Raw genomic sequence first — 25,997 nt, 5'->3', positions numbered from 1 at the left:
TTTGATTTATTGTTTCTTTATCAAACTTTTCATTAGGGAAGTCAAATGGATCTCACGTATAAAGACAAAATTAAGTGATAAGATAACAAAAGATAGATTCAACCCCGTGAAATATATTGAGTAATCGAAAGACATCTCTTTTCCTGAGGTGTGGAAGCAGGACAAAAGGACCATCATTACTTATCTACCGAATTCTTTAGCCCAAATAGATAACAGTGAACATTAAATAGAAGGCAGAAAATGGACACTGAATTAATTTCTTTCATTTGTTAAACTTTAATTTATAAAGACGGTTTGTTTTAAAAAGTATTTTATTTTTATTTGTTTGTTTAGACACACAGAAGGCAGAAGAGGTTTTGGCTCCCTCCTCTTTTCTACTACAGGGGTCTCTGAGATTGAACATGTTCACACTGACCTTTCCTTTCAAGGGTGGCTACTAGGAGACACTGCACTGGATGCTTTTGACAGAGATCTCATGCATGCTTGTCTGCTTTCCCCACAGATCTCTGAAATCTGCTCCAACAGGAACCAAATTCTGACCTCACATCCTACCTACCTACTTGGTCCTCAATGTTGGTCACTTAGTGTGTCTTCCATTGGAATCATCACCAGAATAGTCACGTCCGCCAGCAATTTTTATCTCCTCTTCTGAGCGGTTGGCACTGTTGCCTGTAACATTTATAAAGATGGAAAATTTGGACTCTATGCTTATTTTATACATCAGTAAATTGGGATAGGGAGGATTTACATCATCAGCTTAAGTGTAGTTAGTTAGCAGTAGCAACATGGCTAGCATCTCACCCCAGGCACACATGGCCCCAAACCAATGCTCACAATTAGCATTGCACCCTCTACATCCTCCAGACTCAAAAGCAAAAAGTCTCTTAGAAGGAAGTGGCAGCAAGGCCATTTGTCTCTATTTCCTGCTTGCTGGTTGAAGAGGACACATTCGCATGCATTCACAGGAGCTCCATCTCCCTTCACAGCTCACTCTCCCTTTGCAAACACTAGTGATACTAATGGCACTAATTGCACCTGGATTCTGGTCATGTCCAGAGAGGTGAAACAGGTCAAATGCGGTTTAATGCCTTTTTATATTAGGACCCATAATCTCCTCTTATCAGAGCACTAGACTCTGTTCTTTATTTCCTTAATAGGAGAATTGGTGGGGGAGAAGCAAGCAGCAAACAAACCCATAAGTACGCAGAAAGCTAGGATTGATGGGAAAAGTATACAGAGGAAATGGGGTTTCTCACTGGGCAGACTTTGGCGCAGCTCACATTTATGGTTCGTGGTACCAGGACGATGACCCACAGAACAAGTTAGAAGTGGGTAGCATTGACTTTTCAGCAACTCCGGCTGTGTCTAGCTGTGTTCAAGTCTGGCGTGCAGTGTACACTTGAGGCTGCTTGACTTTGTTCCAGCCCTGGTATGTTTCCAGTCGGCTAGCAGAATGATCCCACGTTTCCTTTGGCATAGGGTATAAGAAGAGCCTGAGTTATAGAAAGCAATTCCATCACAATCTACCCAAGCATCCCTGCACACTATTAGCCATGTTCATGTTGGGTGGAAACAATTAAAAGTCCAGGCTATTATTTACAGCAAATACTGAGCAGAATAACCTTAAGACCCTAGGTTTATTGACAGGGATACTGAAGTGGTGATAGGGATGGGGTGGTGTCGTGCGATGTCGTTTGTGTTTGGTGTGCAGGTGTGCTGATTAAAACCCTACAAGCCAGATACTGGATCCCCTCACTGTAGCCATAGTAAGTGTTCCTTGTAATGCATTTTCAACTACAAAAAAAAATTGCTTCAGAAAAGAGCATTTAGAAAACTAATTCTACTGAAGCCAACGAAGTGTTGACATGTTGCCTGATGCTGATTTGTTAGAGGGGCTTGTTTTAAGTTATAAAAGTCTAATCCTGGAGGCAAAAATCAGTGGCTTCTCGGTCTAGTGCTCAGGAGAACAGTGTGGCAGTTTGTGTGGCCTGCAGCCTCTCATTAATTCTTCCCCTTGCCCAGCTTCTCCCTCACCTGACAGAATTTCAAAGCTGATCTCAGTCTGGAAACCAGTCTTATGGAGATTGCCTGGTTTGCTGCTATGCCCTGTGAGAGAACCCCGTGGTCTGTACTCTAGAGTGTTGTTCTTCTTCATTATTTGAATTGTGACTATGTAATGTGTCCCTCCAGGGGTTCTGTCACTTGCAGCTTTCCTAAAGTACCTTTTCACTACAAGTTAACTCTGGGAAGAGAAAAAAAAAAAAAAAAAAAAAAAACAAACAGGTAGCAAATGTTTACAACTTAGCAGAGATATAGCACGAAATAAAAGCTGATTATTCACCTCAAACTAGGCCATCGGCTCCCACAGACAAACCATCAATGCTTGCACTGCCTGCTGCCATCTCACATAAAAGCAGGCGCCTCTTGCGTTCTAAATGGGCACACAGGGAAGCCAAATGCATCGGTCAGTCAAGGGATGAAAGAATGTTCATGAATGAAGGGAGTGGTCAGCACGGAAAGCTGATCACCTCTGAACAGGATAAACAATGTCAAAGGGAGAGCACACAGCAGGCATTGATAGGGAGCAACTCTGTGCCTCAGAGCTGTTTGAGCCATGGCAGTACTTTAGAGGAATCCTCAAGAAATCACATGGAAACAAGGTTTCTCATAGAGTGGTGGAGAGACCTCTCCTTTGTCTTGTTCGCTTGAGTCTACGTGTGTGGATTTACTACAGGCTGTATATACCAACACTCACCTCTAGATACAGGATGGAATGGTCCATGCCTGCTGTATGCTTTGGACATTGTACAGTCTCAGGCCATCAGATTTAAAAAAAAACAAAAAACAAAAAACAAAAATGAAGTAACACATCATAAACGAAGTATTTTAAAGTGAATGATTCTGTGGCATTTAGTATAGTCAGTGTGTGTGTGTGTGTGTGTGTGTGTGTGTGTGTGTGTGACACAGAGAGAGAGAGAGAGAGAGAGAGAGAGAGAGAGAGAGAGAGAGAGAGAGGAGAGATTGGCTGTCTCCAACCATCATGGAGCGTAACAAATCCAAACTCTGAAAGGGTGAAAGGAAAGCTCACTCACAAGAGTGGACACTCCAGTCCAGAAGCAATCTTCTGAGAATATCCTTTCTTTCTCAGGGGAGGCTTTCTGTTTATAAAAGCTTTTACCTCTTTAGAAGAGCCCTGTCCACACCCATCCATATTAAGGAGGGCAGTTTGTTTCACTCTAGGTTCACAGATTAACATTTTAAATCTCATTCGAAGAAGAAGAGAAGAAGAAGAAGAAGAAGAAGAAGAAGAAGAAGAAGAAGAAGAAGAAGAAGAAGAAGAAGGAGAAGGAGAAGGAGAAGGAGAAGGAGAAGGAGAAGGAGAAGGAGAAGGAGAAGGAGAAGGAGAAGGAGAAGGAGAAGAAGGAGAAGAAGGAGAAGAAGAAGAAGAAGGCAGCAAACAGCACAAGCATCCTTAAATAGTGTGTTGAAACCACAACCCAGTGTGCCAAACGGTTACATACCATTTATCATCCATTTCTTCTGCTAGGACACCATCCATGAGTTAAAAGCATATACACCCAGATTTCCATCATCTAAATTCTGGGTGTTTATAACACGCTCAACCTGCATTCCAGACCCTCCTTCTTTCATCAAACAGCTATTCGGTGATGTTTTTCGTGGATAGTTCCATTTTAAACTCATGAGCCTATATACTACAGGAATTCACTCTGTGTGTGTGCGTGCGTGTGCGTGTGTGTGCGTGTGCGTGTGTGCGTGTGTGCGTGCGCATGCGTGCGCATGTGTGCGTGTGTGTGTGTGTGTGTGTGTGTGTGTGTGTGTGTGGTGTTAATTCCAGCACACTAGCCTGGTCAATGAAACCATCTCAGATTTCCTCTGAGGCAAAAAGGCAAATACTTTGGTTAATTGGTCCAGTCAGGTCTCGGTTGAGAGAGACATGTTTTCTGGGCCTGCAGTTTAGGATTTCAAGCTGATCTGGCTGACACAGTTCAGATCAGCTTGACCTACCACGGCAGTGGTGATCCTTTGATCTGGAGGCTAGGTTGTAATTTGACCCATTCAGATGGCTTTCCTATAACAGTCAGGCAAGACAAAGCCAAATCAACCCATTTATCTTAATGTGGTTTTCTTTCTTCCTTCCTTTCTTCCTTCCTTCCTTCCTTCCTTTCTTTCTTTCTTTCTTTCTTTCTCTCTCTCTCTCTCTCTTTCTTTCTTTCCTTCTTCCTTCCTCTCCTTTTTTACTTCTTCCCGTCTGTCTGTCTTTCATTCCTTCCTTCTTTCTTCCCTCTCTGCCTTTTTTTCCTTTGAGAAACACAGCTTTGCCTATCCTTTGTTAATGCGTATCTGATGGGCTTTGAAATCCCATCTGGTGTTTAATGTTATTGTACTTTGTTCTCACCAGGGTGAGCCGAATCCTATCTTAAAGGTTCAACAACTATTCAGTCACAGACACCATTCACTGCGCTGTGTCCTTATCAAAGATTTGGATTTACAAAATGCTATGTGGTAACAAAGCCCTCTTAGCAAACTCCCCCGGAAGGCTGGCTCTGTGGCTTCAGACAGGGCTCCTGGTGAGAAGTCTGAGTCTGACAATTGTTGCTTCCCTTTGGATACTCAACAGAACTTTTAACCTTGCGCGGAGAGGGGCAACTTATTTCAATGATATGATTTTATGTGACAAAAAAACACACCTCATTCCCCATTATGAGTCTGGGCATGCAGGATTTTCTTTTTATAAACACCCACGTATTGGCAACGAATGTGCGAACAGAGAAACTTCAATTCGTTGGTTTCATGTGCCAAGGAAGTTGAATCTTAGAGGCTTCTCTCTGAATGGCAAATGTAAGCAGAAAGCCCAGCCTGAAACCAACACCGTGAAACATTATTTTGTTTCAGGGGTTAGGAGGACATTCCTGAGAGAAAGCTGTTTCTGGTATGCTGTAGGAAAACCTTTAAACAGAAAAGCAGACCTGTGTTGAGTATAAGCGGGAGTAGAGGGTCGGGATGGGGGGGGGGGCTTTTTCAGCCACCTTGCCTAAGCTGTCTGAGTCTCAGTAAGGTGACCGCTCTTTTTTTTATTTTACCCCTTGAACAAGATTACTTTTATGCAGTGGTCAGAAGCAACCACTCCTAAAATGCATTCTTGCTTTTATTCTTCAGTGAACAGTTCCGTTTGGGTAAATAATTCCGTCTTTGCATTTGTGTATTCGGAGGTTAGATCAGCTGTGGGTTGTTGTTTTAACAAACTGGAAGCCTGCCAACATTCTCTGGGCAGAGAATGGGGACAGGGAGGCTAACACGTGATCTCTTTTGGATCGGAGACAGAATTTAATCTTTTTGCCTCCCTTCCCCGTCCCCCCTCCAGATTCCAGTCCTTTCTTTCCTTTGGTACACAGTCTCTTTTCATGGAGGTAACTTAAGCTATCTCAAACAGCATGAATTAATAAAGAAGGGCATTTTTAAAGGGGGAGGGGAGGTGGTGTTGGAACATGGGACATTTAGAATTCCTTCTGTGGTACTTAGTTTAAGAGCGTGGTGATTAATGAGTTTATGTTATCTACCAAAGAGCTTCTATCATGCTGAGGATTTGACAAGGGATTTATGGTCTTGAAACCCTGCAATCCATCCTGGGAATCTCAATCTATCAGCCCCACATTCATATCCATAGCACTCAATGACATATCTATAGCTATCTAAAAGCAAGATCATTTTTAAGAGATTATAGACTGCCAAAAGAGAATATTCTTAAAATATAGGGCAGGAAACCATTTGCTCTCCAACTTACTGTTCTAGAAGTGTCTCGCTACCTCTAGCAAGTGTCCCACTGTGAATATCAATCTCTTCTTGGAAGGAAAAGAAGAAAATTCGGAGCGGACAGCAATCCCATGATTTGGCTGGTAGTGCTCAGTGAGTTTTCCTGTCATTTTCTCAGAGCCAAGCTGTCCAAGATGGGCCCGAGGATCGCACAAATCTTCCCTGGGTGAATTGCTCACAGTATGCGGCAACTGAGCAGAGAGAGAAACTCCATGCTTACCTTGGGGAAAATTCACTTGATTCCATGCACAAGGCAAGAGGTCACCAAATAGGCCAGTAGAAAGCTTCATTTTCTCTCAGCAACTGAAAGGGTACATGCTCAACGTGACAGCCACCCCTTCAGTCAGGGAGTGACTGTTATGTCTTTGAGCCTTGAAAAGCACAGGGAGCTATGTTTTGGGAGTTTACCTGTATTTTTCTTTCCATGGCTCTTTTCACAAAATCCTGGCACAATATATCCAGGTATCATGAAGGTGTACATGTGTATTACAGGAAGATGGTGATCAAAATGAGCCCTCTCGATGGGTTGAAGGGTGTTAACTTGCTTTAAAATGTACTAGAAAAATTTATGCCTGAAGTTAGTAAACAAACTGAACTTGGCCTTTCTTTTTAAAAAAAAAATAAGAAACAAAAACAAAAACAAGAAAAACCATGATGATGATCATGATGATGATAACATGATTAGATCACAAGAATAGTCACAAAAAACTCACATTCCATTACCCTGAAATCCCCTGGTGAGTGAGGAAAAAAAGAAGCTGAACTTAAAAAAAGCAAAAAATTTTTCCACAGCATTTGAACATAACTGTGTGTTTTATAAACCCTTCTGGCAGGGTGGGGTTAGGGATTGGGGGGAGGCAAACCACTGGTGTTTCCATCATGAGAACCCACTCTAGATTTGCTTTTGTGGGGAGTCATGTTTGTCGAGGTCAGTCATTTGGGCACCTCTGCTATAACTAAACTCCTTTGAGGGGTCAAGAGGGCGGGGCTTTGGAAAGTAAGGATCTCCTGAAGTGACACCTTTTACTGCCAACAGTGTGCCTACCTGGGAGTGCGGACACAAGTCCCCTGTGTTTCAGAGACAGCGCAGGCTTGCTTCTTTGCCACTGCCCTGCTTCTGCCTTGGAGAGAAGCAAAGATTAGAGAAACCCAGCTGAGGGAAGGAATCCCACAGGCCACAGAAGGCGAGTGGTAACAAGCCAGTGTGTGTATTCTGTCTAGCGGTGTCAGGTTTGAAGGGGGTGGAGGAGTCTTGTTACTGCAACAAAAGCTGCCCGTGCAGCAAATGGACTCTCCTCCCCCACCTCCCACAATGAACGGCGCAGAAAATGCCATCTATCAAAATGCTCTTAAAGGCAGTCTCTGATGATACTGGGGGAGGGGGTGCGAGTGGTGAAGGGGAGCTTTTTATAACAAGCGTGAGGTGGGAGGAGCCTCTATCCTCTGTCTATGCTGCATCAGGCAGAGCATGAGAGAGCTTTTAGATTAATAGGGTCATACTGAGACTGAACCCCTGTTGAGGCAACTCATTCTCTTCCTGCACCCCTTGTCTAAGACACCTTCAGATGGCCTTTGAGGTCAAGGTGACAAGTGAAGTCCTTTCCTATCGATACTACCAGTCTTGTCTGTTTTTTTTAGTGTCAGAGTTTCTGGCCTCACTGGTTCTTGCTTGTGACCCAAAGTGATATATCATCTTTCATATTCTCACAGGACCCAAGCTATGAAAGGAACAGTGAGCCACTCCAGCTTGAAGCCACATTTTTGTAGTTGACACTAGATTGTATTTCAGCTTCAAAGAAATTGTAGAATGTCACTACAACTGTCTCTACACTGTATAATGCCCTTGGCATTTACAATGCTCTAGTGTTTGCTTGGTTTAGTTTGGTTGTTTCTTTCATGTGTGAATGAGTGAGTGTCTGTGTGTGTGTGTGTGTGTGTGTGTGTGTGTGTGTGTGTGCGTGTGTGTGTGCATGTATGTGTGTGTGCATGTATGTGTGTGTGCATGTGCATATGTCATATATGTGTGTGTGTGTGTGTGTGTGTGTGTGTGTGTGTTCCCACCTATGTACACACCTTGAGGCCAGAGGTGTGTACAGAGGCCAGGAAGGAAGTGGGTGATTTCCTCTATCTGTGTCTACCTTAGTTTTTGAGATAGGGTCTCTCGATGAACCTAAGGCTCTCTCTTATGCATAGTGTGTCTGGCCAGGAGGTTCCCTACATCTGCCAGTGCCCCCTATCCAACCCTAGGACCACACATACTACAGGAATACCTGGCTTTTCCATGCATTGTGAGGATCCAAACACAGGTCCTCTTGCTTTGAGTATCTAGTGTTCCTGTCCACTGAGCTGTATTCACAGCCCAGCTTTTTTCTATCTTAGTAAGTCAGTCCTGCGATTTTTGCTATCTTTTCAAGGAAAGCCTTTGTATTCCTATCACCGTAAAGGGTAAATGCAGTTACATTTGTTACATAATCTTCAGAAAATAAATAGAAACTGTAAAAGGCAAATTACAGAGGTGGCACATGCTTTTTAATCCCAGCATTTGGAAAACAGGGGCAGACAGATTGCTGATTTCCAGGACAGTCTGGTCTACAGAGCAAGATCTAGGACGGCCAGGAAACATGTCTCAAAAAAAAGGGGGGGGGGGGAGAAAAAGAAAAAGAAAGAAAGAAATGAAGAAAAAAGGAAGGAATAAAATTATCTTTAACTGCTGAGATTTTGTTAGACAAATACTAGAAATAGATCTTCACAGAAAAACTGATGGTTTGCTCTTAGGAAAAACTACAATGAACAGAAACTGACCAAACCCCACAAATTAGAAGAAAGAACTTTACCTGTCCCACTGAGTACTTGGAGGCCTGTCACCACACACATCAACCATTTTCTCAGTAACAGTAAGGAGAAGCATCTTAAGATCAGTCAGTGTCACAACGAGCCAGAGAGGTAACAGAAAATTGTGGGGTTTATTATATATATATTTGTGTGTGTGTGTGTGTGTGTGTGTGAGAGAGAGAGAGAGAGAGAGAGAGAGAGAGAGAGAGAGAGAGATCATATGCACACTAGTGCAGTGAAATAGGATTTATCTTGACCACCTATCTGGAGGCATTTTCTCAATTTGGCACGTGAGGTGTAGCCTTATTCACTTCATCATAGCACCCTGATTGTGAAAAAATAAAGAAAACAAAATAGAAAATGAATCAAGGCAAGGACTTTGCCTACAGAGCTACGTTCTAAGCCCTAAAGACTAGTTTTAATAACCTAGCAGTACTGGTTTCTCTAAAACACATGCCACATTTCTTAAGAGTCTGAAACATTTTACATAAAGTAGGTGACACATTTTGAGATAAGGTGTGAGAATTTTTCTTTCCGTCCTACTTATTGCCACTCTTACCACATTCATATCTTCTGTTGAGTACAAATTAATTCACTTAATCTTGATGCCAGCTCTTTGAAAAATACATGATGTTGATCTCAAGTACAGAGGAAAGATGCAGGAACAGAAATAGAGAAGAACCACTTTGGTGACTGCAGGGATGGGAAGGAGGTTTAACGCTGTGTTTGGGGTAGAGCATTTCCCAAGTGAAGCAGGTTGGGGGATGCTTTAGTCAGCCTTCCATAGCTGTAACTAAATACCTGAGGTATCCACTGAGAAGGATGAAGGTGTGAGTTTGATTCTGGCTGGTGGTGATTTCAGTCCATGCATACTTGGCCCTATTTCTTTTATACCTGTGGTTAAGCAGTTGTACCATGGTGACAACCTGGAACAGAGGCCTATCTACATCATCATAGCCAGCAAGCAAAGAAGAGAAGACATGAGATAGCCAATAGTGCCTTTGAGGGCATGCTTACACTGACCTAACTTCCTCCCACTTGGCTCCACCTATCACAGGATCTACTTCCACCCAGTACTAAAGCAGGCTAGTGACCAAGTGTCCTACAGCTGGGCATTTGGAGGCCATTTACCCAAACCATAGTAATGTGTGAGGGGAAACCTCCCAAAGCTAATGTTTCCCATCAGCTCTGCAAACATGGAGAACAGCTGTTGAGTGGATGAGAATCTACAGTTTGAAAATAGACCAGCCATGGACTGAACAAAAGCTGTAATCATGCTATAAGACAATAGACCACAAGCAAAGGAAGGAGACACAGTACTGAACCCAAACGAATAAGAGGCATAGAGAGCATATGAGGCCTTTGTGATATATGGAGCCCATAGGACTGGGATATGAGAGAGGAAATAGTGTGTGAATTGGAAATATCCTCCTCCAGAGACTCCAAGGTCAGAATCCCAGACCTTCTGTTGAGGAGACTTACAGACACATGGCTTCGCTGTGTTTTAATTTATATAATATAGATATTAGAATATATAACTAATTTTATACAGTAATAATACATGTATTATGTTATTTATATATTTATATATATAGGCATATGGTCTACTTAAATGATTAAGTTCTATAAAATGTTAAGATTATTATCACATGACTGGTGTAAGTATAGTTTGACATTTACTACAACCAGTTATGTTGCTTTGCCTTAAAGGAATACACAGAAAAAGTAGAGGAATGCAAAATGAACTAAAATTTATAACATCAGAAATAGACTTCAGGGCTGATGAGATGGCTCGATGGTTAAAAAGTGCTCGTTGCACAAACCCAGTGACCTGAATGATAATAAAAATAAATAAATGTTGTTCCACTCTTAAAGTATATTTTAAATGCAGTCACTTAGTCAAATTACCAAGTTAAGTTTAGCTTAATTACAAAGAAATAGAGGCAAACAGTTCAATGCCTGTACCACTCCACGAATGAGCTGCTGTCTCACTGCTTTTGACATCTTGGAAGTGGAGCAATCTTCCAAAGTTTTTCCAAAATAGGTTTTCAAGAATGCTTATAAAATTTTTTAAAAATATTTTAAAAGAATGTTTATACAGGAAAGATTTAGAAAATACACCATCTCCCTCCCGTGGGGATAAAGAGAATATTAATCTGTTTTCTATACAAAATTCCCATGATAAAAGACCCAGGGATCGCCACTGTAACACAGCCATGAGGACTGCAGGTACCAGCTGCTCTCTTTGTAGCATCAAAGAAACTCATTGAGGTTTAGGAAACTTGGGAGAATGTTAATACCATGACTATTGTCATTGCTGTGAGTCAAAAAAGGACCTTTTGTATCTGACCTAAGGCCTAATGCTTCTGCTAAGATGACAGGTAGCTTGTAAAGAGCTGTGATGTATTCTATAGAATGTGATAATTCTGAATTAAGTGACATGACATTGTACAATACAATTTAATATTTTATAAATATCTCGTTTTTATAAGAATATTCAGTTATACGGTTATTTAATTCTATGCCCATACTATGATCTTTTTAAAAAATCTGTATCTATAATAAAATAGTAATTAAATTTTATGCTAATAATTATACATACCTAAATGTAGGACACTCAGAACACATCCACTGTCCAGGGTGTGTCAAATAAAAACACGGCAAAATATAAAAAGGACAAATTCCACTTGTCCAAGTGCCACACTCAGATGAGGTCATAGAATCAGAATACATGAGCATTCCGACTCAAGGGCAAGACAGTACCACAAGGAAAACAACAAGAACAAATGGTGAGTTCAAGACAATTATAGCACTGCTGTCTTATTAACTCTGACTGGAACATGAGCACTGCATGGGGTCACATTTTTTAAAGATTATTTAAAGACCCAAATATCTAGTCAGCTGACGGTCCTTCTAAACTTAAGCCATGAGCTCATAAAGCAAACACACAGGACATACTCTCTCACCACTGTGGCCATGGAGGAAGGGAGTCAGAATGCTTCACCACTCCACCCAAGCTTGGCTCTGTTGGGCTAACATGCTTCTTCCCTCTGCCCATTTGTGAATGAATTGTAGACACTGACATCCAAAATAACCTTATGGGGATAATTAAACCTAGCCAGTCTTGGCTACTTTCTCACAGGTCATAATAAAAGGGAGAAATTATATGCCAGACATGGTTGTTTTCCAAAGTGGGAAACACAAAAATGTATGGTGATGACGACGTGTGTCATGCCGGCAACATTTTCCAGAGACGATCAGCCATGGAACTACTGAGAGAGTTCCACTGCCCTGCTGGAGGGAGGTGCCTCCCTCTGCATTTTCCTTCCTCCGTTCTTCTTACTCAGTAATTATCAAGTCCGTTCACCTTGCTGAATAACATGCTACTTGACCTCCCTTTGATGTCGGGAATGGCCAGCTGCTGGAATTACAAGCAATAGAACATGAATGTGAGTGAAAAGGGCAGGGAGAAATTTTTCGTGTTTCAGCCTACTCATGACTGAAGTTTAAGTTCAAAGCCTGACATCTATTTCTGGAGAAGGGAAACCAAACAGACAGTAGATATTTTAACCTGTAGAGCTGGAGACATGGATGGATGGATATAGGCTGACCATTTATTCTAAGATTTTAACACCATCATGCCACAACTAGTATCTAGTGCTCATCTAAGCAAGTCTGCTACAGAGCCACAAAATTGGAAATTAAGCCAGTCAAGAGGGTCTTGAGCATGATGGCTCCTGGACACCCAAGTGGAGGTCTCAGCTCCCTCTGTGTCAAACTTCTGTCCTTTAGGAAGGTTTAAAATGACTAAGATGGGACCCATGTAGAATTGCTGGCCTTGGTTGTAAAAATGAAGTTGTTTGAAGTTTCCCAAAAAAGACATGAATTTCTATCTTCATACTTAGAATGATAAAATATTCAAGGACTGCAGTCTACTGCAAAATGCCTAAGTGACCAAGCTTTGAGAAGTGAGCACTCCATGGGCTTCACAGGCAGCAGAACCATCATTCTCAAAGTGGAAGAAAAAGACAGACAGGGGTTCTTCATTTACCTAGATTTTTTTTTCTAAAGTAAAAGGAGGACCTGTATTCTATTTCTCAGTAAGGAATACTTTGGACACCTAGGAATTTGTAGCAAACATCATGTACCCTTTTAGTTTTTAGCGTACATATGAATGGCTTGTATTCCACGAACTAGCCTCACTGGTATTCTTTGAGTTACAATTTAAAATTAATTATGTAGAGTTTATGCCAGAAATCATCTTTGTTTTCCAGCATATTCCAGTCATAAGGAAAGTGGTAGAACAAGGTTTAGAATTACCGGAAGCCAAATCTGGATGTTCTTGCCTTTCTTCCCTTCATTTTCTACCTAATAGCTTTTTCCTGGAAGTTAAAATCATCCCCACCAGTGTGTTGCACATCCCCAGGTCTACCACCCAACATAAGAATGCTCAATCACTCTAAATGCAAAACAAAACTTTTAAAACTCAAGAAAACTATTTCTTGGTTGATTGAGACCTTTTGGTCATTTGGGAATCATACAAATAGTCAGAGAACTGTGGATAGCAAGCCCAGTGACAACATGGTGGAAGACTTAAGAAGACTTGGAAGACTTAAGAAGGAATTCCCCCAAGCAATCCCTACAGTGTTATATATATATATATATATATATATATATATATATATATATATATATATATATATATATATATATGACACTATATATATATATATAGTGTCAGACACACCAGCACCAAAAGAGAGCATTGGATCCCATTACAGATGGTTGTGAACCACCATGTGGTTGCTCAGGACCTCTGGAAGAGCAGTCAGTGCTCTTAACCATTGAGCCATCTCACCAGCCCCACTACTTATGGTCTTAAGGGAGGTTTGTTTCTACTGAACACAACACGATGTATGCTTTGCTCCTCCCCTGATCACAAAATGTGCTGCTTCCTTTGTGTTTTGGTTACTCTTACTTCTAAAAGGAAAATGGTAGAAATAAATCATTCATAAGTTTTATACAGAATCTTATTCTGAGTAGCATAAGAAAAATCTTGTCCTATTCAACGCTTTCACAACCAGAGAGTGAATGTTCCATAGTCTATCATGGAAGTCATATAATCTTCCCACCATCTGGCCCGCGATAACTGTCTTGGTTATCAGAGGGATATTGTAGTGTACAGACCGAATCAAAAGTGCAAAGATACTGGTGCTGCCAATTTTATAATATATTGTTATAATTTTTAATCTCCTAATATACCTAATTTATTAATTAAATTTTATGTGTAATATTTATGTATAGGAAAACAAGGTGTGTATGCAGGAGAGCTTAAAGAAATGCAAGATAATTCACACATGATAATCTTTAAAATAACACAAATAAATCCAATGACTTCCTCCATACACTGTAGATGACCTGGTATCCTCCTGACACAAACATACACACAAGGTATAAGTGGGGAAATGCAAACAATGCCAGTAAAAGAATAGAAAGAGGTCCAGAAGTTTCCAAGCCATGTACTTCTTTATAATCAAAATGGAATCTTTATGACACTATAACTGATTTGTCAAAATAGAAGAAGAGAAGCCCTCTTCCTCCTGAAATGGGAATTGTTCTGGGAAAAACAGAGGTTGAAGAAAAACATCCAAGCTGTTGGGAAGTGTGTCAGACAAGACATCAAGATCATTCGTCAACAAAGACACAATAGTCACAGTGTTTATGCCCAGTGATGGTTGCTTGAATTTGACTATGGAGACTCATGAAGTTCTGACTGCTGGATTTGTTCACAAAGGTCATGCTATAGGTGATTGCCCGGAGTCTGCTTTAAGGTTGTGAAAGAAGCCCGCAAGTATCTTTGGACACTGTACAAAGGCAAGAAGGAAAGACCAAGATTATGAAAGCATAAATTTTGACAATAAAAACAGTAATAAATTTTATGCTCTATAAAAAAGTAGCCATCTCTATGCTTGCATAAGTTACATACATACTTTCAGAAGACAAGAACATGACTCTTTATTTCTCTGGCCTTGGTCTCTTTGTAGATAGTGATACTTACTTAGGTAGCGAGGCCAACAGGTAGAACAGATGGATTAAGGGAACCACAGAGGAAAATATCGCCCAATAACTATTTTATTAGACTCCATGAAATTACTTATTCTTTTGTACATTTAAAAGCATTTTTGAACTGCATTTTCACCCATTTGTAGGTCAAGTCTCTCCTCCCCAGGTACTTATCCACTTAACACTGAAGGTGAGGTTTCAACTGCATTATAGCAAAGCACCCAGACACTAGGGCCTTACGTAAGATAACAGTATTTCTCCTACAATTAAAGTAAGTGTAGCGGTCAATTGCCCAGCGTTGTCAGCAAGCTCCACTGTGATTTTTGATGACGTCAGCTCCTTCCTGTCATCTCCACCCCAATTCCAGGATATCACTCTTCTGCCAAGGTCACAAGTTGGCTTCTAAAATCCAGACATCACGTCTAAATCCCATACAGCAGAAAAGGAGGCCAAGTCAATTCTCTTTTTAAAATAAAAGTCCTGAACATAACTCTTTATTTCTACTAACCCTTTCCAACCATCATGTACCTACAAAGCCACTCCTAACATGGGGCAACAGTATAGGAACTGGTGTTGTAGTTGTCCCCTGGCCCTCCTCTGCAAAGTCAGGGTTCTATGACTGGGGAAGCACATTGGTAAGAAAATTAACAGTCTCTCTACCACAATCAGTCAGGGGAAAAATCTTAGCATGTCCTGGCAGAATAATTCAAGCATGACTTATGCCCAAATTAATTATCCATCCACTGTCATCAGCAAAGATCCGCAGGCATCTGTCATCCCACAGGCTCTGCTGACTAGTTTATAGTGAGGCTTGACCGAAAGCTGAAACTAGGAAGCTTTGGAGTCACCCTTCACAGCAAGACATCATCTGTCTGCATTAGAAGCTCATGTGTGGGATTAGGTGTCAGCACCAAGTACAGGGCTCCACACCCCTGCTGTGGCTATAATGCACTTTAAGCCTAAAATAGAATCACTGTGGCTTTCTCCTGGCAGTCCCTTGCCCCTGTGGGAAACCTTCTGGCCTCCTGGCCAGTCTCCAGAGAGATTCCTGTCCATCTGCCTGAGAGGAGACACATTCTAGGCTTGACGCCCACATTCTCACCTGCTGCTCAGACAGCGGAGGGCCGTGCCTATTTGGGTCAGTCCTTCTGAGTGATTATTTCATTACCTTAGGTACGTATACTCGAGTATCCCTAACATGCCAACTGTGAGCATCACATGTTTGGATAGAGCTCAACCAGTAAACACAGTGAAGGATGCTGAGGAAAAGACGATGAAATCTGAGATAAAAGTTAGACTGGAGTTTTTCTTGGCTCTAGAGGTGACATTCGCAGAGCTCACATGGAACTGACATCTCTATTTTTTTCCTCCTGTGTTGAGTACTGGTTTTGTCATACCCTTATCTTTTCTTGCAAGCTTACTATGAAACTGCATTACAATATTTCCTGGCAACATGCTATAGATGGCCAAAAGAAATGACAAGTATTGTCATGTGAATTGACTGGCAGTGATGTGCATGCATTTAATCCCAATACTCTGGAGACAAAAGCAGATGGATCTCGGAGTTCAAGGCTACCCAGGTCTACAGAGTTAGCTCCAAGATAGCCTGACTACAGAAAAAGACTGTCTCAAGAAGAGGGAGGGAGAGAAGGGGAGGGAGGGAGAGGATGGGAGGGAGGGAGAGGATGGGAGAGGGGGAGGGGAGGGGAGGGGAGGGGAGGGGAGGGAGAGGGGAGAGAGAGAGAGAGAAGAAAAAAAGTAAAGTAACCAGAGATAAATCAGGAGGCTAAAAAGGATGAGACAAAAGGATCCTGGAAATTTTGTTTTTCCCAGAAATTAGACCATATCAATAACTTGTTTTGTGGAGCAAATCATGAAAACAAATTCAGAACTCCTTGGGTTTTTGTCAAAAGAGAAAGCTTTATTTAATGCAAGGTGGGGATCAGGTTGCTTCTACTTGCTACTCACTTAAGACAATCCCTTTCATCTAGAGTAAAATTCACTGCCCTGCTTCTAAGATTTGGCATAACAAATTGCTTTGCATACTGGGAACAAAAGTCACTCAGGCTCTTAGACCAGGAGAGGGACATGGTCTGATCTAACTTTAAACTGTGACACTGTCAAGGGCTGAACAGCTCTACCCCCACCCCCACTCCAATTGCCCAGATAGATACCAGGAGTCAGAGAAGCCAATAAGCAGACTATTTGTGAACTTCCTATGTGACCACAGCTGGAGAAAAGACCCTCTTAGCTGGGAGTAATTTTTCCTGATGAGATTAGATAATTTTTATTCTCTTCCCAATCTGGAAGTCCCCTTGCTTACAAAAGCTATGTACACCCCCATACTGCCAGAGGAATCCATGTGCCAGAGGCCTTGTTTGGCGGTGTCTGGTTTGGTTATCACACAGGAAATTCTGGCAAGTGGTCACACAGTATTTTGTTCTTCCAAGACTTGGTACTTCACAAACTGCAATAAAATTCACTGAGTTTCCATCCAAGGGCTCTTCATTAACCGAAGGAAGAAAGTAATATGAGAGAGTTACCTGGACATGCACCAGATCACAAAGTCAAGAATGTGTACTTTCTAGAACACTGCTACAGAAAGTCTTCAGGCTCAAGGAGAGATCATCTGATGTGCACATGTGAGATGCAGGTTAGATTCACCATCATTCAACACACAGAGACATGTTGGTACTCACTGTCCCTGGCACTATTTTAGGCTGCACAGAGGGAAGAAAGGTAAGAGAAACTGCCTCGAGTCCTAAGAACCCCAAATGACTTATGAGCAATGTGGTTAATGAGAATGAAACTGCCCACATGCTCCCACAGTATCTTACATCAAGCACCAGGGTATGTGAAACACGGGGCCACTGTGATTTGTCTGTGTGACTGATGAGTCCCCACAGCCCCCCTTCCCTGCATCAAAAGCATGGCATGTCTGACACTGAAACACAGAGCCTACAGCATATTCAATAAATATTAACTCAAGGAATAGAGCTAACAACAATAGAGCAAGCTAAAGGAATGTCAAAACGGGGATTGAAAATGCTGTCAAATATAAGCCTGTTGGCTTTCTGGAAATTTACCAAGAGTCAATATTTTTTCATTCTGCTAGTAAAGCATCCCTTCATATTTCTAAGAACCAATTTGGATTTCTTGATAGATGATGAATAGATGGTAGATGATAGATAAATAGAAAGAAAGAAAGAAAGAGAAAAAGAAAGAAAGAAAGAAAGAAAGAAAGAAAGAAAGAAAGAAAGAAAGAAAGAAAGAAGAAAGAAAGGCAGATGATAGATGACAGATAGGTAGATAGACAGATATAGATAGATGTCATCCTAAGTAGAGTAATTCCATGGTATATTACATTTAGGAAACATTCTCTCTCTTCCCTCCGTCTCTATGTCTTTTGCTCCCTACCCCTTCTCTCCAAAACACCATTACACTGTTAAGAAAGTGCCTTTCAGTATTGGAGTTAAACCCATACCCCTGGAAGCCTCGCCTTGACTAGGCTAAGTTTTCTTCCATCAGAACGTCTCAGGGAACACTCATGTCCATTCTAACACACTTTCAGAAATGATTGGTAAAATGTAAGGGTAGGTTACTGCTCCTAAACAGCACAGGAGGAAAAACTAAGGGGGTGGGGAGGCTTTGGGATAGCCTGAGATCAAGCAAAAGGAATGGCCAACAGTTGTCATCATAGTCTGAGACTGAAGCCAAGAGGAGGATGAACTTGAATCTACTCTAGTCTCCAGATCGTTTTACTAGTTCCCAAAGTTGACATCAGGGAATTCAGTCAACAGAACCCCAACTTGAGAGATTCCAAGAAACAATGTGCAGCCTTCAACAAATGAATATGAGAAAGATAATGAGAGACAGGAAGCATCTGTAGTTCAAAAGATGCTGGAATTGTACTTTAATCCTGCCCGTGTTCTGGTTTTATTAGGACCATGATGTGAACGCACTAGCTACATCAAAGGATTTATGAGACTATCAAGTTTTAAGCACTCTCTGGATGTTGATGGTAGTGATCAATTGCTGTTAATCATGGTAGGTGTGGCAATGGTACTGTGGCTATAATTCTGTCAGTCATTATATTTAAGAAAAAATGATGATCCTTTATTTTCAAATTGTATTTAGTTCAGGACTTACCTAAAAACGAATCTTAGGAGGGGATATCAGTAGAAAAATGGAATATAACATGATAAAGGGAAAAAAATCAGTCTTCAATATTTTTTCATGCTTTTTATGTTTTCTTAATTAAAGTTTTTAATTTATTTAATTTTATTTAATCCTTTTTTACAGTCCAGGTTTTATCCCCCTCCTGGTCCACCCTCTGACTGTTCCACATCCTATAACCCCACCCACCTGACATCTGCATGAGGATGTCCTCATCCCTCCACCCCTCACCTCACCAGACCTCCCCACTCCCTGGGACCTCCAGTTTCTTGACGGTTGGGTGCATCTTCTCTGACTGAGTTCAGACCCAGTAGTTCTCTGCTGTGTATGTGTTGAGGCCCTCTCATATCAGCTAGTGTATGCTGCCAGAGCATTGGTGGCCCAGTGTCTGAGAGATCTCAGGGGTCCAGGTTACTTGAGACTGCTGGTTCTCCTACAGAGTCACCCTCTAACTCTGCTTCCTCCAGCTTTTCCCTAATTCTACCACTGGGGTCAGCAGCTTCTGGCCATTAGTTGAGTACAAATATCTCCCTTTGTCTGACTCTTTTAGCTGCTTGTTGAGTTTTTCGGAGGGCAGTCATGTTAGGCCCCTTTTTGTGAGCACACCATAGCCTCAGTAATAGTGTTGGGCCTTGGGGCCTCCTTAAAGTTTATAAAAAGTAGGAGGAATAAAAAAAGGAAGGCGATGACATTGCCACAAACCTAGTGAGTACAGGGTTTTAAAAGCTTCAGAAAGAGAGGTCGAAGGGGCTTGAGACCCCTTATGAACAACAATGCCAAGCAACCAGAGCTTCCAGGGACTAAGCCACTACTTAAAGACTATACATGGACTGACCCTGGATCTGACTTCATAGGAAGCAATGAATATCCTAGTAAGAGCACCAGTGGAAGGGGAAGCCCTGGGTCCTGCTAAGACTGAACGCCCAGTGAACTAAATTGTTGGGGGGAGGGCGGCAATGGGGGGAGGATGGGGAGGGGAACACCCATAAAGAAGGGGAGGGGGAGGGATTAGGGGGATGTTGGCCCGTAAACCGGGAAAGGGAATAACACTCGAAATGTAAATAAGAAATACTCAAGTTAATATAAATAAATAAATAAATAAATAAATAAATAAAGAAAGAAAGAAAGAAAGAAAGAAAGAAAGAAAGCTTCAGAAAGAACTTTAGGAAGTAAGAAACATGTATGGCATGCTGGCAGGAGCCTGATATAGCAATAAATAAATAAATGTATGGACATAATAGTGGAAGGTACACGCTCATATACACACACGTGCATATATACAGACACATGCACATACATACAAACACACACATGCACATACACCTATACTCATATGCACACACATACGCATATACACTCATATGCGCACACACAAGTAGAGACATACACTCATGGGCATACACACATGCACACATGTACATCCACATTTGTACACACATATTACACACATATAATATATTACAATATATTATATATGTGTATAATATGTTATATATACTATAATGTTATATACTATATATTAAAATAAGGTAGCTTCAGAGGGCTTTTGAAAGAAGGAAACATGATACCAGTTGACAGATGGCTGCTGCACACAGCTCTAATCCCATCATTACAGAAAATAAACCAAAAACATGGTGGTTGGACTTCACCAAAATGGACAATGCTATTCCCCAAATTCTAATGCTGATGCTTTAAAATGCGTTCAGTCTGCTGTGTTACTTTGTTGGAGGTACAGCCTTTAAGAACAGAGATCAGTACAACAGAACTAGTGTCCACCGAAACAGGAAGGGATATCACAGATATCCCCACCCCTAACCCCAGATCACACAAGAGAATATCACCCAAGGCATAGGAGGTACTATGACCTCCAGCCAGGGAAAGACCCTTTAGCATTGACTTCACACATTTTTGTCTAAAGAACTGTGAGAAAATTAATTCCTAATGTTTAAGCAGTTCAGTCACAGTGTGGCCTTTAAGTAAATAATGCACATAAAACAGCCATAGTTCCCTTGGGCTTTTCTTGGTGTTTTTTCCAGCACTTGGTATTATGTCCAGCACAGGACTTCTGGAATACTTTTCTTATGTTGGAATTAGACATGGATAAAAAACAATGTCACCATTGATACTGCACAATATTCCTTTACATGATGGGTAGCCATAGGCAGCATGGAGGGGCCATGGTGGAGATTCTAGAAGATAAACTTCATTACAGTCTTAGGACCTAGAAAGACAGTGACGATGTGACAAGAGAGCTGGAGCACCAAGAAGGTAGATTCAATACCATTGGTGGGTAGCCCAGAGAGGGAGAGGACTGAGGGTATGGGGAACTTTTAGGAGATTGATGTAAAAAGGAAAACCTGGAGGAAATTCCATTGGTGCATTGATTCAGACTGGGAAATAGAAATGGAGGTCATGGACCTGACTGATAACAGAGCCACTTGTCACCCTTACATACCTGTCACTGGGCAGCTCAGCAGACGTCAATCTCTAGCATGTTTCCAGTACACATAGCTGCTTCTCTTAAACTGTATCCTTGGATCTTGCTTTCCCACAGCATTCACCGTCTGTTTCTTTAAAGGAGGCCAGAAGTGCTGACTCATCAAGATTTCAGTGGTAATCAGAAAGCTCAGACAATTGCAACCTAATCTTTTTCCCTTGTTACTTTCAACAGCATACGGCCCCACTCACTACAGCTGTTAGACGGAAATGTGTATCATCTACATGAGGACCACTCCAGGATCGCATTTTCCTGGCTAATTTGAAGCTTTCATTTTTTCCTCATTCATCTAGTGTCAGGGGGTCCCCAGGAAGCCCTAATTTGATGCTATCTGAAGGCTTACTAGAATTCACAGAACACTTACAGTCATGGCTATGGTTTCTTACATCAAAAGGACATTAAACCTAGTCAAGAAAAAGAAAAGATAAAAAGGGTACAGACAGCAGAAACCAGGTCAAAATATCTGTGAAGTCACAAGGACATACTCCTCTAACACCGAGTCCTGACAACACTGTGAAGGGCTGTCTACCAGGAAAGCTCTTTAGAAATCCTGTGTCCAATGTTCTTTACTTGTTACTGGACATAGGCCACCCTCTGCCTAGGTCAGGCAAAGAGAAAAGGCAAGCCTTCAACATAAGCCACACAGCGCTTCTGAATTCAAGCTTTTGAAATGGTGTGCATGACCAGCTCAAGGTGACCTTGCAAACAGGTATTTGGAAACACAGCAACCGCATGCCCCCATGGTCCTGGAAAACCCCATCACTGCTCTGTATCATTCAGGGACACCCCGTCATCCCCTCACCCTAGAGATGGCATGTGGTTCCATTTGATACCTCAAAAACATTTACTTTGGTTTAGATAAAAAAAAAATAGAAAAGGAGCCCCTTTCTAATTGTCTGAACTGTAACATACCCCAACCATGAATCTGAAATAAAATACAGCCAAGCGTCCACTGTCTTAGTTTGGTTTCTATTGCTATGATAAAGAGCATTACCAAAAGCAAGCTCAGGAGGAGAGGGCATGTTTGGCTGACAGTCCACTGAGCCCTGTACTACTGAACCCGGGGTCTGGCTTATACCAGTATCACACTTCCCTCCTTCTGGTGACTCTGCAGTCGCTTAGGGATAAGCATGGCAAACCTCCAGCTATTTCTTCATTCTCAGGATTGCTTTTGCTATTTTTCAGAGTATTTCATACTTGTACATGAATTTAAAGCTTTTTTTCCCCTGTTTTTGTGAAGAACAGCATTGAAATTTTGCATTGAATTTTGGGGATTTTGGGAAGTATAACCGTTTCACAATCCTATTGCTTCTAATCTATGAGTGTTGGGATTAGTATGTCTTCTAGTGCACACCTGAATTTCCCTCTCCAGTGTTTATAGTTTTTACTCTAGAGGACTTTCATGCTCAATTTATGTAAGATTTGTTTCAAAGTTATATAGTGGGTTTAGTGTGTCTTACTGTCTTTTGAGGATAAATGGAATGAGATTTAATTTCAAGCATTTTGGCTATCAGTATATAATAAAGCTGGTGGGGTTTGTGGATCAATTTTGTTTCCTGTCACTTTGCTAAAAGAGTATATTAAACCTAAGCCTTTTCTAGTGGAGTCTCAAAGGTCTTTCACATCATCTGAAAACAAGTGTTCTTTAGTTCCTGCTTTGGTGCTGTATCCATTTTATCTCCTTCTCTTGACATATTGCTCTAGCTAAGATTTCAAGCACTGCATTGAAAAAGTGGATAGAGTAGACACTTAACCTAATCTCAGCAGAAACACATGGAATACTTTGCATTTACCATAATGTCCGAAGTGTTTCTCATCCGTAGCCTTCATTGTGTTGTTTACTAATACCTATTTCTGCCCTGGCCTTTATTATTTGTAGCTACCCAGTGTTTGGGATTTGGCTTGGTCTTCGTTCTCTAAGGCCCTAACTGGGCGTCAGTTTCCTTGGGTATCTGAGTTCTTGCTGAGCTTTTGATGTAGTCACTCAGAGCTATGAGCTTCCCTGATAGAGCTTCCCTTCATGCAGCATATACATTTGTATTCTCACTTCCAAATTTAGGTTTATTTCCTCTGGATTGCCTCAGTTGCTCATTGTCATATGATATTGCTGCTGCCCAGTCGCCATGAGTTTGTGGGTTTTCTACAGCTTGTTGTTTATTTTCTATTGCTTGCCGCTTCTTTCTAGATTTATTCCATGGCAATAAAAGCAATAGTAGACATTATTCAATGTTCCTGAACCTTTTCCTATATGAAACTTGTTTTGTGTCCTAGGTTATGATCTACTTCATGGGTTGCTGAAGAGAACGTGAATGTTGCAGTACTTGGAATGTCCCGTACATGCCACTTGGGTTCATTTGATCTGTGATACCGTGTATAGTATTTATTAAATTGGATTCTCCTACATTTAGAGTACACATATGTAGAATTATGTCCTTCTAATAAACTATTCCATTATAAAATCGTCATTTTTATCTTTTGATTACTTTTGGTTTGAAGTCATTTTGTATTACCATAATACATGCTTGTCTCTTATGTTTGTCTTTGATGGTGAAAAAGTATTTCTTTGAAAGCAGTAACTAGATAGAACCTGGAGTTTTCGTTTGTTTGTTTTTAATTTAATGTGATATTCTACATCTTTTGATTATAGAATTGATACCATTTATATATGAAATTATTATTGATAACTGTATATCAATTCTTACTTTTAATTGATTTTGTGTTTCATGTTTCCCTAGTCCCCCTTTGCTCACTCTTTAGCTACATTTCAAAAGAGTCCTTCAAGTATTTTCTGTAGACATGGTTTAAAGATCATTAATTTCTTCAGCCTGTGTTCAGCCTCAGATAGACTGTCATGGAAAGTTCTCTCTTTCATTTTGACAGGTAGTTTTGCTCGGCATAGTACTCTAGTTTGGCAGCTGTGCTCTTTCAGAATTTGAAATACACTCTTCCAAGTCCTCTAGGTTTTTCAACTTTCTATTTAGAAATCTGGTCTGATTCTCATGGATTTACCTTTATATGTAGCATCCTGGATCTTTCTCATAGCTCTCTATATGCATTCTTGGTTCTATATAGCTTAACTATATTACATAAAGAGGTTTGTTCGTTTGTTTGTTTTTGTTTGTTTGGGTTTTTTTCTTGTTTTCCTGTCTTCCTTGTTTGATATTGTAAATGCCTTTTGTATCTCTTATATCAGGATGGGCACCTGTTTCCTCTGATTTGAGAAAACTTAAGATAGAATTCATTGAACATGTTTTATATGCCTTTAGTACAAAATTTTCTGTGTTCCTGATTTACTGCTTTAGTCTTTTCATTGAGTTCCTTAGATTTTTAATACTCTGCTTGTACTTTCTTTTTAATTTTTATCTTTGTCACTGTCTGAAAGCTTAGATTCTTCTCTGTCCTTAAGCCTCGAGTCTCTCCTTACTCTAATGCATTCTGTCGAAGCTTTCCTTTCAGTTTTGCCTGGGACCCATACATATTTTGTGTTCAGTATTTCTGTTTGGTGTTTTCACTTGTTTCTCTGTCTTTATGGAACCCTGTTTTCACATCCTGTTTCTACTCTCTTATTTATTCATGTGTTTGTTTATACTCTTTTGGAACACATTGAGAAGATCATTGCTGCCCTTCTTCTTTTATTATTCTTGTGAACTCGTGCATAGAACTTCAAATTCACTCTCATTCGAAGCTGTTACTATGAGATTAGTAATTTTTAGAGGGGTCATGTTGCCTTGCATTTTCTCCCCTGATATTTATTGTGTTTTTATATTGGCACTTGTATATCTGGGATTAGTCCCTTGGTTGAGCTATGTTGAAAGCTTTCTTTATTCACTATGTTTAAAAGGGATGACGTTACAGTAGTGTTGAAGTTTTGTTTTTCTCTGCTGCAGTGGAATTGTGTGGACCAGGCTCAATGCCCAGTGCTTCCTTGAGAATGAAATACTCTCTTTTGATAATTCCAGCCTCTACTCTTTGCATTCTTTCTTGGGATCCTAGATCCCTGTTAAACTCCTGCACAATCTTTATGTGATTGGGTCACAGATGTTGGTGCTGTAAGTGGTAATATTTCATTAGTTGGGTCATAAATGCTGGCCACACCAGTAGTTTTTCAGGAGTCTTTCCAAAGAAGAATGCTGGTTCTTTCCTAGGATCCTATCCCTCCTGATCTCAGTCCTGCTTCTTGGAACTGCTGTCCATTCCCTATTGGACTCTGAGCTTTGATTCGATTTCTACCTGACTGATTATCACTCAGCTCAGAATCAACATTTTACTCCATGACACTCATTCTGAATTTTCTCAGAGTGTTATTCATGAAGGGTCTGGGAGCCCATGTCATTACTTCAGCAAGGTTCTTTTTAAACCTCATTGACTTTGACATAGCCACTGCTAAAAGAAAACCTAAGGGTCTTTTTTAAATGGCATCTTGCTGCTTGGCTTGAGTGAGTAGAGAGACTGTTCTTGGTGGTCTCTCTCCACTCTTGATGCTAGCATCTAGAATTGTGCTTTCTTTTCCCTCTTTCATTTCTGTCTCTCTTGGAAAACATTTGTTACTGAAAGCATGGCATTAATTTTCAGAGGCTTTCTGTCTGACAATTGCTCT

At 40.9% G+C, this 25,997-nt stretch overlaps 2 long non-coding RNA genes across 5 annotated transcripts; one reads left to right on the top strand and one right to left on the bottom strand.

Moving 5' to 3' along the window:
* Positions 1-293: 293 nt before the first annotated feature.
* LOC102546310 (uncharacterized) lies at positions 294-11,397 on the bottom strand. 4 transcript variants are annotated; one of them, XR_010059827.1, is made up of 4 exons: positions 11,267-11,359; positions 2,342-2,431; positions 1,281-1,468; positions 294-669 (listed from the first exon to the last, which is right to left on the bottom strand). It is a non-coding gene; the product is annotated as an uncharacterized LOC102546310 (long non-coding RNA). The 4 variants fall into 4 exon arrangements; XR_010059828.1 differs by having other exon boundaries at positions 1,257-1,468; positions 11,267-11,337; XR_005496312.2 differs by lacking the exon at positions 2,342-2,431 and having other exon boundaries at positions 1,257-1,468; positions 11,267-11,397.
* Positions 11,398-11,408: 11 nt separating this feature from the next.
* Positions 11,409-24,165, top strand: LOC120098211 (uncharacterized). The gene is made up of 3 exons (XR_005496313.2): positions 11,409-11,453; positions 18,671-18,774; positions 23,672-24,165. It is a non-coding gene; the product is annotated as an uncharacterized LOC120098211 (long non-coding RNA).
* Positions 24,166-25,997: the final 1,832 nt, after the last annotated feature.

Source organism: Rattus norvegicus, chromosome 18 (assembly GCF_036323735.1).
Source record: "Rattus norvegicus strain BN/NHsdMcwi chromosome 18, GRCr8, whole genome shotgun sequence".
Taxonomy (NCBI): Eukaryota; Metazoa; Chordata; class Mammalia; order Rodentia; family Muridae; genus Rattus; species Rattus norvegicus.
The sequence above is the reverse complement of the archived record's forward strand: the minus strand, read 5'-3'. Positions and strand labels throughout refer to the sequence as shown.